The sequence below is a fragment of the Centruroides vittatus genome, unplaced genomic scaffold, assembly GCF_030686945.1.
Source record: "Centruroides vittatus isolate TY-2023 unplaced genomic scaffold, ASM3068694v2 contig_388, whole genome shotgun sequence".
Taxonomy (NCBI): domain Eukaryota; kingdom Metazoa; phylum Arthropoda; class Arachnida; order Scorpiones; family Buthidae; genus Centruroides; species Centruroides vittatus.
Window position 1 is genome coordinate 1856603 of NW_027122204.1, and position 12840 is coordinate 1869442.

A 12840-nucleotide genomic window follows, 5' to 3' on the forward strand; every position below is an offset into this window, starting at 1 on the left:
AACACTTTATTAAATACATCTTTATAAGATTTAGCATTTTAAGTCTATATGATAATTTGGCAATTAAACTCTCGAGCAATGCTGGATGCCCACTAGACACTCGAAGCACACGCCTGGGGACCCCAAAATTGAAAAAAAATAATTTTACCGTTGCAATTGTATATCATAATTTTTAAGTAATTGTAAAATTATAATTAGTTTATGATGGAACATTATGTCGAGGGCCCCAATCTTGTGCACCAGAGGCTCTGGAAGGTCTTAATCCGCCACGGCACTCGAGTCTCTATAAGCGTCATAAGGCCTCTGTAATTAAAAGAAATTTATGTGTAATAATGTAAATGAATGATTCCAATTACTTGATTTTTGTTTTATATTTCGGCATTAATTCTGCTTAAAGCTGAAAGAAATGACTAAAGGGCCGACATGACAGACTTGTTTTAAAACCTGGATCTTATAGAAAAGTGTTTTTACGTGACGAGTTACGAGTTTTTGTTGGGATTTATTTGTAGAAAGGGCCTTCAGTCGTAATTACCGGCCTGTTAAAAGGCCAGAAAGACATTGAGAAAAGTCTCAGCGGATGCGTTAAGTTAATTTATGCATTCTATTCCGTCGGATCAGCAATTCTACATGTTAACAACAGAAAAGATGAGTTATGTCTCTGATTAATTACGAGTCAAAGTTAAACCGAGAATATTAAATTCGTCGTCTTGGGAATGATTTTCCTTCAATTCTGTTGTGTTCAGTTAATCAAATTACCATTCGAGATAAGATGGTCTTAAGCGATGTATAGATTGTTTTGCTTCTTTCGCAGATCTCTTTTGTAATCACCGAATATTTTAAGCATGCCAAAAGTACATCCTTCCATCTCGTCCTTTCCCAGGTAAATTAATATATGCTTTAAAATAAACGTATAAGTTTAGCATCATGTGAGTTGGGGGCGAAATCCTCTTTAATACTACGTCCATATAAGGCTATATCCTATAGATTGGCATTGTCTCGACCGTATTAACAATTCGTTTATCGAAAAAGAAGCGGAGATCTGATGTCAGACAGTTTTGCAAGGTATCTTTATACCTGGGAGGCAGCAAATGTCACCAGCAGATATCTTCTTGCATACATAAGAAGCCATGAAGGATTAGTTCTAATATAGACTTTTGCAGATGTTGTGGCGTACTTGGGCGAGGGGGCAGAAGAGATGGAAAGAAAGAGAAGGGAGGAAAAAAACATTTTTAAGTGTAAGGAAGAGGGGCGTTAACATAATAGATGGGAATTGCTTTCCCTAGGCTCATACGGGTGTTCCGTGCTTGTTAGAAAAACACCTGCTTTCATTAAGGTTTGATAAGTGACGGAAAAGAAATTAGTTGGAGCTGATTAAAGCGCTCAAGGGAAACTGTCAGTGCGTTAGAAAAACAATGTGATGGCATGTAGCGACTGCCAGGTGTGTTTTATCTCCTGGCTTGAAAACGAAAAGGGCGGAGTACTAAGTTTACAATCTGCAGCCAAGAACCTATTGGGGATTAGAATTTCACGATTTCTTCTCCCATACCGATATTCAAAGGATTGTAGCCTCATCACCCGAAGTAATAAGTCGATCTTTGGTGGAGAATAACAAAATGGGGAGATTTGGTCAAAAGGACGTCATTACTAACAATGTCTCCTAACAAGGGAAGAAGTTGATGGTTGGTACATCAAAAAACTTTTTTAAAAACACTGGGTGGAGGTTCTACTAAATATATCGTCGAGAAAATGTGAGAAAGATAGGAAATGGACTTTCCGAATCAGTCACGAAAAGAAAAGAAGCTTTTCTTCTTCTCTTTAAGGTTTGTTGTGAGTTAAAGAAATGATGAAAAGATGGATTGCGGTCATGTTCCTAGGGGATGTATTGTTCTTGGATGTGTGGATAAATGGTGCCAACCGAGAAGACAGAATTGTTATCGAAATCGTTTTTATCTCTGATGCAGTTTGCTGAAGTTTTTGTTTCTCTTTTATTTTAAAACTTCGCTAAACGAAAACATTCGATAGTCCAATAGACGTTAGAAAAAAAGGATTAATCCTTAAAAGTAAGTCGTCAGCGATGATGACAGGCCATTTTATACTTAAGAAAACTTTGCAAGTCTCTTTATAACTTTTCCAACAGTTTATAAATCTTTAAATCTTTTATCAATGGAATGGTTTTATTACGGTTAATTTCCCTATCAATCTTCCGATATACCGGCTACTTTATCAGATTGAAGGCCCCTTATATTAACCTATACCAACACTTTTTAGTTCCTGCGGGTTATCTACTCATATTTTTTAACCAATTAAGGCCTCTCACCATCGATTCGCCACATCCGCGGACATCAATGAAAAGCTACCACCATCTGCACATGAAGTATTTTATAACTCATCCTCCATATAAGGCCTTCATTTAAACTCCAAGTCTTTCTTTCACGGCTCGAATATATCGAAAAATCACTACTTCATAGGCAACACTTTGGCTCCATTAAGAGTGAATTTATAACGCATTTAAAGTACTTTAATAAAAGATAGATCATTTTTATTCGTCTTTCACACAAATCTAGGCCAGCAGTTCTATTTCAATTAAGTTTTGTTCATATTTCTAAGGACAGGGATTTTTTTTAAGACTTTGGGGTATAAAGAAAAAATGCTGTCTCTCCCGTATTGTCATTAAATCATTCTAATTAAAGTGTCACTTGTGTAATATGTCTAGTGGACCAGTGACAAATCTATTACTAAGCACCGAGAGAACATTATAAATGACTTCCGCGTCAGCAATCTGATCATATCTTGTAAAATATACAGGACTCTATCCTTTATTTTCGTACACCCGATATAATTAGTAACAAGTTGAGTGTGTTTATTATATAACTATATTAGTTATGTTTATTATTACACGGATTTTAAGTGCCGAATTATTTTTTAAAATCGCCCTAATGATATTAATCTGCTTAGATTCTTACTCAGATTGTCATTATCCAGGCTTAGATTGATCGAGTTGAGCCTGCATAACTTCAAATTTACTCCTGTTTATCTGATTAAACATAGAATTCGGTCAGGACACTTCTTTAAGTGTTAAAAAATCTAAGTTTCTTTTGGCTTTTTTTCGTAGAAATATGGTAAATTTGTAAGGCATTTCTTCAATGGGCAAACGAGCATTGTTTAGCCTTTTAATTTTTTTTACCGTAATTGAATAATAGTTGAAAGTATACATTGATTAAAACGATAACTCCCTCGAATCAGATCTGACAGCAGGTTAGTTTAACTAAGGACTTATAAATGCAGGCCTTAATTATATTCATACTCTACGGATGCGATTAACTTAATCAGAAAATATCGATCAGGAGAGAGCAAGTTGTCTACATTTAGAACTTAATAAAAAGCGAATAGGAGGCTTAAAAATTCGACTTATCAAATGCGATACGTGATCTAAAATCACCATTTTAATTCACTTTTCCAACAATTAATTTTAATCTCTCGTTTATTCGATTTAAAAAAAAGGTCTCAGAAAGGTTTTTAGCTCATCGTAGACCTTAAAAAATAGAAAAATGCCGGGTAAATATTCACACTTTAGAGATTATAAATCGATAGATGGATCTTGTAACACATTTCTGAAGGATGCAAAGGACTAGAGAGAGAGAGAAGGGGAAGGGGGAAGAAAACTGAAAAACACAACTTTTGTTGAAGGCAAAATTTTGCTGAAACTGGGACATACGAAACTTTAAATATATATATATATATTATATTCTGAAATGTTCCGCCAGGCAGCAGAAGAGCAAACTTTACCTTTAACCTTATAAATACTGAATACGCTGTGAGGTCTATAAGATTATTCATTTAGTTTATGATAGCGGTTGTAAATCAGATCCCAGAATCTTTTCATTTCAACAATAAAATAAGAGGGCAGTGGCACACCATTCTCCTAATCCGAATTTCTAGCATAAAATATTCTACTTTATTAAGATTTGCTGTAATTACACCTGTCTACTGGTGATCAAGTAGCATATCTTTTAATTAGTGTATACGAAAAATTTGATCGAATTTCTTACCAAGGCCTTCAGGCCGGGGGAGTTAAGAATATAATTAACGAAATTCCACTCTTTCCTAATAAATACACGATTATTAAAATTAAATAATAGTTAGTTAAAAATATTTTATAAGAAAGAAATTTTTATAAATTCTTGAAAAATCTAATTAGATTAAAAGCTTAAGTAGATTAGTAGGCCTTACAGGTCAATTAACTTGACAAAAAAAGAGGGTTAAAAAAAGAGGGATGGAGTTAAAAAATGATTAGAAAAAATAGTTTTTTTGTGGTGTTAAAATTTACATAAATCTTGATTCTCTTAAAAAAACAAAAAAAAGTTTTTTGTTAAAAATATAATTTTCACGCTCTTAATCTAATTAATCTTCTGGTTTTAATAATTTTTTAAGTAAAAATTATTAGAAGAAAAAATCCACTGTAGAAAGCGGGCTTTAACGTTAAATTTTAAATATTTAATATGATTAGATAGGCACTTAACATGCTTAACTTATAGATAATAAAATAACCTTTTCAGTTTGGTATAGAAGAAAGATCTTGTAAATATATGGATGAGGGCAGTTTTGATCGAGCACTGAACAAATTGCTATTATTCTTGTATAAATTGAAAGCCTCTCGCAAAGGGAGGCCCTCATTTTTAATATAAATTATTCTCGCGTGATTGAAAACAAATTTATAACAAGATATGAGGTTTATATGATTCACAGATCTAAAGGGGCCTATTTGAAAATCAAATTACCCCATTAAAATCATTTTAATGTTCCCAGAGACAAGTTTATTGAACTATTTCGCTCTGATCTCTCTCTTCTACTGCTATGTAACGAAATAAGTGTTAAAATACAATAACCTAGTTCATATTAAGTTCTAAAATGTGTGGAATGTTTGAGCTCTTAGGGATTTTTCGTATGCTTTGATGAATTGAGTCGACGTTTGTTCGTACGAAACGACGTCGTTTCGTACGATTCAAGCTTAGAAAAATCCTTTCTGATTTAATATTTAGTAATATAAATTATGGAAAGGGTCCTATATTTATAATACCGAGTATTTTTTTTCGTAATTTTTCAATCGAATTCTACTTTAAAACCGAATGAAACGTCAGTCGTGTACTGATTAAAATAAATAAACTAAACGCGAATGATCTTTTAAAATTCTTTTAATAATTTTATCCGATTATAAAATATAAAATTAATTTCGAAAATAAGCAAAAATTAAATTTCTAAATAGGAAAAATCGAAAGAAAAAAATAAAAATAAAAATAATTTCGAGAGAACGGATTGCTCTCTCTTCTAAAATCCATTTTCGACATCGACTGAACATCCAATTTATGTTTATTTTAATCTAAAATTAATCTTTTGATAGTAAAATTATTAATATTTCTTTTAAAGAAAAATGTAAAATGAAAAATTAGGCCAAAAAGTCGGTCCAGAATTTAGTTTATTAATTGTTTTTCTTCGATTACTAATGATAAAAGTCATAATAGATGTATTTAGAGGGGCATTTCGCCTCTCTGGAGACATGCCCACTCGCAATTCTTGATTTACATAATGAGTAGTTTTGTGTCGAAATTCGGATTATTAACTATAATTAGTCAAATTAAAAAGTTGGAAAAAGCCGTATTTCATTTTAAGAATGTCGTAAAAATATCAGGTGGATAGAAATACGAAACAACACAGCAACGTTACGTCAGTCAATAGGGTCTAACACTTAACGTGGTTTTAATCACTAATTCACTTTTATGTTTTCGCTAACATTAAACTTTTATGTTGCTTAATCTAAACTTAAGGAATCTGATGAGTTTTTCTTAAACTCTCTCTTTACCTGCCATAATATTTTCCCCTCCCTTTTTTTATTTACTTTAATCAATGCGCGGAATTAATAATCCACAATCGATCCGTCTGCATTGATTTTTTCATGATTTTTAGTCCCTCTTATTTGGATTTTAAATTGTTTCGCTGTCGAATTATTATTATATTTTACCTCGTTTTTCTTCGGCTGATTAATTCGGAATTTAACTGTATAAAACGTCTTTAAATCTTTAAAAATATCGACAAAGTTAACTAATTATTAGTGTCTAAGACGTTAATAAAACTATAAAATCCTTCGATTTAAAGAGGTTTACGGTAAATTTAGTTGTTGAATTTATTAAATTTTTCTCTTAACTACTTTCTGGGAATTCAGCCTGGGAAAGTGTTTCTAATGTAGCATTGACATGTGTCATGGTCCTGTAAGAATGTAGGTCCAATCTAAAGAATATTGTATAATGGAGGAGCCTTGACCAATCTACCAAAGGTCTTATCAAGCGAATAACGATTTCCGTTCTCTTCGTGTTCTATTGACTGTACACAAATCAACAATCGCAGTCAATACGTCAGTTATAACTTCACATTTTCCCTTTAATTATCTTTCAACAATAAGAAAAGAAGCCGAGTACCCGTATCGATCTCTTATTAAACAATTTTAAAAATAGTTTAACAACTGATCGATCAATGCGTGTTAAAATTATAACGATTCCTAGTTTGCAGACGGGTTACTAATAACAATACGATAAACCTAACTAATCTTGTACACGAGTGGAAGGAGAGGATGGAGGGAGGAGGAGGAGGAGGAGGAAAGGGAAAAAAAATTAGTGGATTTTTAACGCGTTCGGCTTGACTAGTGGATTTTGAGTGGTGGAGAACAAATCAAACGCTCGTACATAGGAAAATAAAAGCGTAATTCTGTATTTTGTTACTACCGTCGCCAACTTTTAATGAATGATAAGACTCGACACTAGAGAGAAAAAAACGGGAGCAAACCTCAAAATGCCCCGAGGGCCACATTTATCTTCTATACGAATTAAGACGACGGAAGAATGTCTTGCTAAAATTCTTTGTTTTCAATCGAAAAATTTTTCCAGCCCACAGCTTTGTGACCGGTCGAAAAATTAAAAAAAAAGAAGAATAAGAAGGAAAAAAAAAGGGCAAAGAAGAAGAAACCCGCCATTACAGCAGCCACGATATATTTATCAGGAAGACGAAGAAGAGGCGAAGTATTCGTTAACTATGCCAACCACATTAGTGCCAATCAGTGCTGTGATGTTCGGTGGCACGCTCATCTCTAATCGTATTCGCTGTGATCTTTTAAAGGGCGACTGTCGTCAGTAAAGAGAAGGAGGCCGCACACGCGAGCTTCACCTGTCACTCGCCATGAAAACCAAATTAAATAAGTGGGGGGCCGTACTTTCTCTCAGACTGCACAACGGTCATCTAGATGCATGGCAACAAGACTGTCATGCGCCTTATTGTTAATTAGAGTTTAATGTGTAGATGTATGTGGTCGGGGAAGTCGCCGGATTGTGCTTTAGGTGAATTTCTAAAGCGTTACTATGGCAACGACCCCTTCATTGCCATTCTGACATGGAAGAAATGATTGGGTGTGTTAAAATGAGATACAAGCAATTCTGTGACGAACAAAGCGGTTCAAAAATGGAGGAATTGACGATAATTTGAGTGTCCCCCAACACTCCAAAAAGAACGCTCGGTAATTGGTTTGAAATGCATTCTCTTTCTGGTAAATAGGAAATTAATCAGAAGAGAGTATGAGGATTATTTTGAGTGTATACTTAATTTTCTTAACTTCTTCACTTCTCTTTATTCCCGTACGGGTCGCGTGGATTTTTTGATAGTTTAGCTCTTTTCACAGGGTTTATTTGGCTTCCTATCACTGATATAACGGTTCCGCTTTCATTACATTTTCTTCTCACGCCAATATTAAAGGAAAAAAATAATCCTTTCGAATTTATAAGATTTCTCCAATTGTTCACTCCTGTTAAAGCCTACATTAATCTTCTTTATAGATATTTAAATATTTCAAGTTTTACTTGATTGTTAAGTTTATTTTTGCTTTTTTTATTTAGTTAAGAAGTTATAGAAAGTTCGAATGAATTTTTCTTTATAGAATTTTGCCGTTTCTGCTTTAGTAAATCGAGAAGAAGCAGAAGAGAGGGACGGAAAAAAAAGGAAAAAAACCTACTGAATTTTCTGTTCTTAGTGGTAGCTTTGACACAAATTTGGAACCTATCCAAAATTTTGTAGTACCGACAGGTATTTAAGGCGTTAATGAGTTATTAGAATCAAAAGATAACAGTTCCGAAGCACGAGTAGGTTAGAAAATAGTCGTTTGTACATTTGGAAACAATAAACACAGTTGATTTCTATAATTTTCTGGCCACAACATGTCTTACAAAGAGTGAACAGTTTATATTTCAGATCTTTTCAATGACAACCCGGACATCTGCGAGCAAAGAAGTATAAACGAACTTTCCGTTCCAGACACCACCCACGTTTGTTTGTTGAAATAAACGCTGCACGAAAGGAACTTAGAATAAACAAGTGTTTGTTCCTGTGGCTGGCTTGAAGTAAATTTCCTGGAATAAGAATTGCGCAACTGGTCGCTAAATCCCATGTATTTCTTCCTTTTTTTTTTCCATTTTAAAATATAACTCCAACACTTTAAAACGTCAACAGAAGTGTTAAGTTATAACTTTTGATATTTTAATACAATAAATAAATGTGGGCACCTTTTCATACCACAGAAACAAACTTTCTTAATAGGGATAGATTACGAATTTAGTTTTTATCATTAGTAAAACGCCTTCTTTGTTTCTTTCTACGAACCATTTAACAATAGCTTATACAAGCCTAAGTATAGATGAACCAAGCCCTCTTGTGTGTCTGACTATAATTCGACTCGCCCCTGTAGAATTGTGGCAAAAAATAAAGTAAAATTCGCCTACCAGACCGTACTTAGTTAATGCTAGGGGGGAAAGTGCCGTTTGGTATAGGGGCACGAGGCAGTGTGATGTAAGTCATCAAGATATAACTTCTTCCAACTGTTTATTTGTGTTTAACAGATTACCATCCGGAAGGTTGTTACAACGGCAATATTTCAATATATCTATCGAAGATAACTTACCGTATTCGTCTAATATTCGATAAAGAATGCGATTCGTCATATCAACCAGTCAAATGTTTTGTGTTTCTGCTGTAATATCGTTGGCACGCACTATTAACGTTTAAAGACAGCTATTTATTCTGATCTTCAGGACTGTCAAACTTTATCGCCATAATTCTGACAGCTTTTATCCTTTTGCTGTCTTATAAGTGATCTATCTACTATGCATATATATTCTAATGGCCTCGCATTGTACTTTAATCACTCAAAGAAGTTCGATCGAATTTTGTTTCAACCTTCGTTAGTTAGTTTATTTTTCTTTTTATTTGCTTTGATCTACACGTGCATCTGACGAGGAAGGTCGAAGCCAAAGAAGGGAAAGTAAGGGAGGAAAAAGAGGGAAGAAATAAGAAAAAAATAGCATCGAGAAGGCTAGCTTTTCGTCTTGTCAGCTGTTTTACTAGTGCGATATTTTATTCTGTCCACTTGGCCTGCTGGGGACAGTCTTCTGAGCTCTGTTAGAAATATTGGCCTTTCTTCTCACCTCGCTGCATCTACCAATTGGTTGTTTAGCTACCACAACATAATCTTCAATTTGGTCGACGGCTATTTTTGTTATTAAAGTAGTTGGGCAATAAAAAGGCACGTGACTTATCTATAAAGTTGGTAGAGAAGATGTGACTAATTGACATCTAATAAAATTTGCAGGATGTTTACCAAATATTCTATTTAAAACGTGTAATAAATAATTTAGCCCGTTTACGGCGCGATAACGATAATAATAAACACACATATGGGAAGAGTTTGAGTTATTATAATGAAAAGCGACACGATATCCGTCTATGTATCATAAATTCTTCCGGAAACAGGGATTAAATTTGTTTAGGGGATTAGGCGGTCAAGGCTGCTTTGATATTAGACTGGATTATCTTTGTGTGGATGCATTTGTTTTAAGTCCCGTTAAGCCCGCCGAAACGGTGGCTACGAACGCTTTCACCTGGGAAATACGAAGAGAATTAATATTTTTCTTGTGCCACGATTTCGACCTTGGCCATCAATAATTTGACAATTGGGATGTTGGAAAAAACAAAGTCGAGAGAAAACCTTGAAGGTTAATTGTGAAATCGGAAGAAAAAGGAACTTTGTGCAAATTTCATTTATATCAATCAATAGGGGTTGACGTTTTGTAAGTCGTCATTTACTAGAAAGGATGGACAACAAGAGAAAACATCTGGAAATCGCTTGGTCAAATCAGTGCCTTTGTAGTTTCGCTCTCACTTGATCCTATTATGTGATCAGAGAAATAAATTGAGGGTCAAGTGATGATGTTGTGTGTCACTATTTACGTCCATATGAACTTCCTGTGCTAGCTACGCTCCCACGTTACATAGGAAGTCAACTTAATACAATAAACATACCAATTGAACAGTTAAAATGGTGCAACCACTACTGGTATCCGTCCCGATGGCTGCAAGCACAGCCAAGCGATTTTTACTTTATCCAGCATCCCAATCTGTCCCGTGGTTGCAACTACAGCTATTGATTCTGCCGGCTGAGCCAGGTGGCCATTAAGCCCGATCATTATTTTGTGGCAAAGCAGACCTGATCCGCGTGGGTGGGGTGTCATCGCGGCTTTTGTACGGTAGTAGGACAAATGAGAGCGGCGATACCAGCGATATTTTTTTCGTCTTAACTCGCAACGACGCTAGAAAATCGCCAGATGACCGCTCGGCCCGAGATGGAGATGGAGTTTCTCGTAACACTCCTGTCTAGCGGCGATAAAAAAGGGCCGAGTGGACTGGATTACCTCCCCGCGGGACCTGCCGATACGGAAACTGCTCAGCCACAGCGAATCAGATTCATTAAAATGATAATGGCGGCATTAAAATTGGAAGCGCTCTCCCCAAGCAGGCGACGCTGTCAGCTCAGGGTGATAATGGAACAGACCGACTCGCCGGATCAGGGGTGGACGGTAGCGGCTGAGGTAGGACCGCTAGTGCGAGTAAAGACTGGAAAAAAACACCCCTCCAGTCGCATCACCACCTGGCATCGGGTTGAGCACGACTTGCTTAGCTAGTGACACGTGCTAGCGGCCCTCGACGCATCTGCTATGGAAACTGTGGATTGTCCCGATGCCAACATCCGATCTTCGGCCAGGTGAGTTTTGTCACATGTTCATTGCTTGGCAACAGACCATGTCACACGACACTGGAGAACATGGCGTCGATCCTGACGTCAATGCACGAGACATTTCCTTGTTAAGCCTAACGAGCGGCCGATAGGATAATAGGGGGATTGTCCACTACTCCGCTCCACTGGGGCTCGGGGGTAGGATGGGGCGTTAGGGGCTGGGGTGCCGCTCTAGCCAGGAAGTTAACAATCTGTCCCGTCTTCTGCCGAGATTGAGAAGGTCATCCCGTCTCTCCCCGCTCGCAATTGGGGCGAGTGTGTAACAACTTACTTCCGTTGCGTCACTTGCTTCCCATCCACGTGATTTTAGTTCCGTGTCGTTCGGCGCCGGTTCTAAAGGCTTTTGTACTCCGCGACTCCTTTTTACCAACAAAACCGAGCTTTGTTATCAAGTAACTATTTTAACTTTATCTTTATACGCCATCGTAACCGTCCGACTTAACTTTTTAAACACGCTTTGGTCCGTTCGCACCTTTCCTTCCGCCATTCAGGCCTACGTATCGTAAGTCCGTTTGTCATTAGCTGTCATCTGCCGACGCTACTTATTAATTATTATGCATCATTTCTCTTAGAAATAAGTCCAAACTAAACTTTCTATCTTTATTAAAAAGTTTCTGGCTTTATATTTCGAGAAGAATCCAGGCTCGTCCTTCCGACTACGATAATGAGCCAGTTTCTAAACATAACCTGACGTACTCTAAGCTACTTCTAGATCGATTTAAAGCCTCCTCGCCACCAATCTGTCCTCGGTCTTATAGATATGACAGTTCACAATTTAATCTACCGACAACAATGACACGCCGGCGTTGTCGTGACACGAATCAGTCTTGGTCATATCTATTCCAACCCCTTAAAAAGGAGCATCCTTGCGACGGACGTACGAGAGTGGAACGGTCTAAAGGTCTCAGTAAACAGTCAATAAACATACATCTGGTCATTGTTTGTATGCTAGTTCTGTCGGGTGATGGCTCAGCCTGAGTAAATATAGCCATCTGCTAGTTCTCTTCTTTCTAGGCACCGACTCTCAACTCAGATTAATTCATCCTCTGATCAGTTGATGGAACCGAAATGCTCTTTGATGTGAAGGCAAAGTTTTCTTAAGTTACGACGCAATTTGTTTAATAAAATAGCTTAATAATATCTATAGGGTACTTTAAAAAGTTTTTATTTATTTTTGAAAATTAATTTATTCAAGAACATTTAGGAAAATTGAAAAAAAATTACATTTAAGGAATTAGTTTAAATTGATTTGTTTGTTTGATCGATAAAATTTGTCGAAAAGTTGAAAATCTTAAAAAAGTTTCCCTTCGCATTAATTCCATTTCTTTTCGTCGTATGAGATTCAAATTTGAATTTTGAAACCGCTACTTTGATTGGTTGTTAATTACCGAATCAACTTTTCTCATTGGTTTTCGTCATGGCGACGGATTAATGAGATTGTTCGCAAAGAAAGTCGCTTTAAGATGTTTTGTAGATAACTTAAATCGATCAGAAATGGCGAAATCAATTGAAAGGAGCCAACTTAATGTTTCTAACTATCTTTAACTTCCATAATTGTCAAAGTTTATGGCTTTCGAACGATCAAAATTAGATGACTCGCTCTGCATCCAAAAAGCCTGCTGCTATTTAAAACTTCTGCATTTTCTTCTCCTTCACCGTCTTACATTACGGGTCCACGT

General features: G+C 36.1%; 1 protein-coding gene across 7 annotated transcripts in view; it reads left to right on the forward strand.

The window, feature by feature from the left end:
* The window catches only part of LOC136975804 (forkhead box protein P1-like), a 77145-nt gene that overhangs the window by 5383 nt on the left and 58922 nt on the right, over positions 1–12840 (forward strand). The window contains exon 1 of one of the 7 annotated variants that reach the window (XM_067270943.1): positions 10957–11128. The exons of 5 other annotated variants lie outside the window; for them this stretch is intronic. The gene's annotated coding sequence lies outside the window, so the exon portion shown is untranslated. Of the gene's footprint in view, positions 1–10956; positions 11129–11334; positions 11554–12840 lie in introns of those variants that run through there. One more of the 7 variants, XM_067270945.1, reaches the window with a different exon arrangement.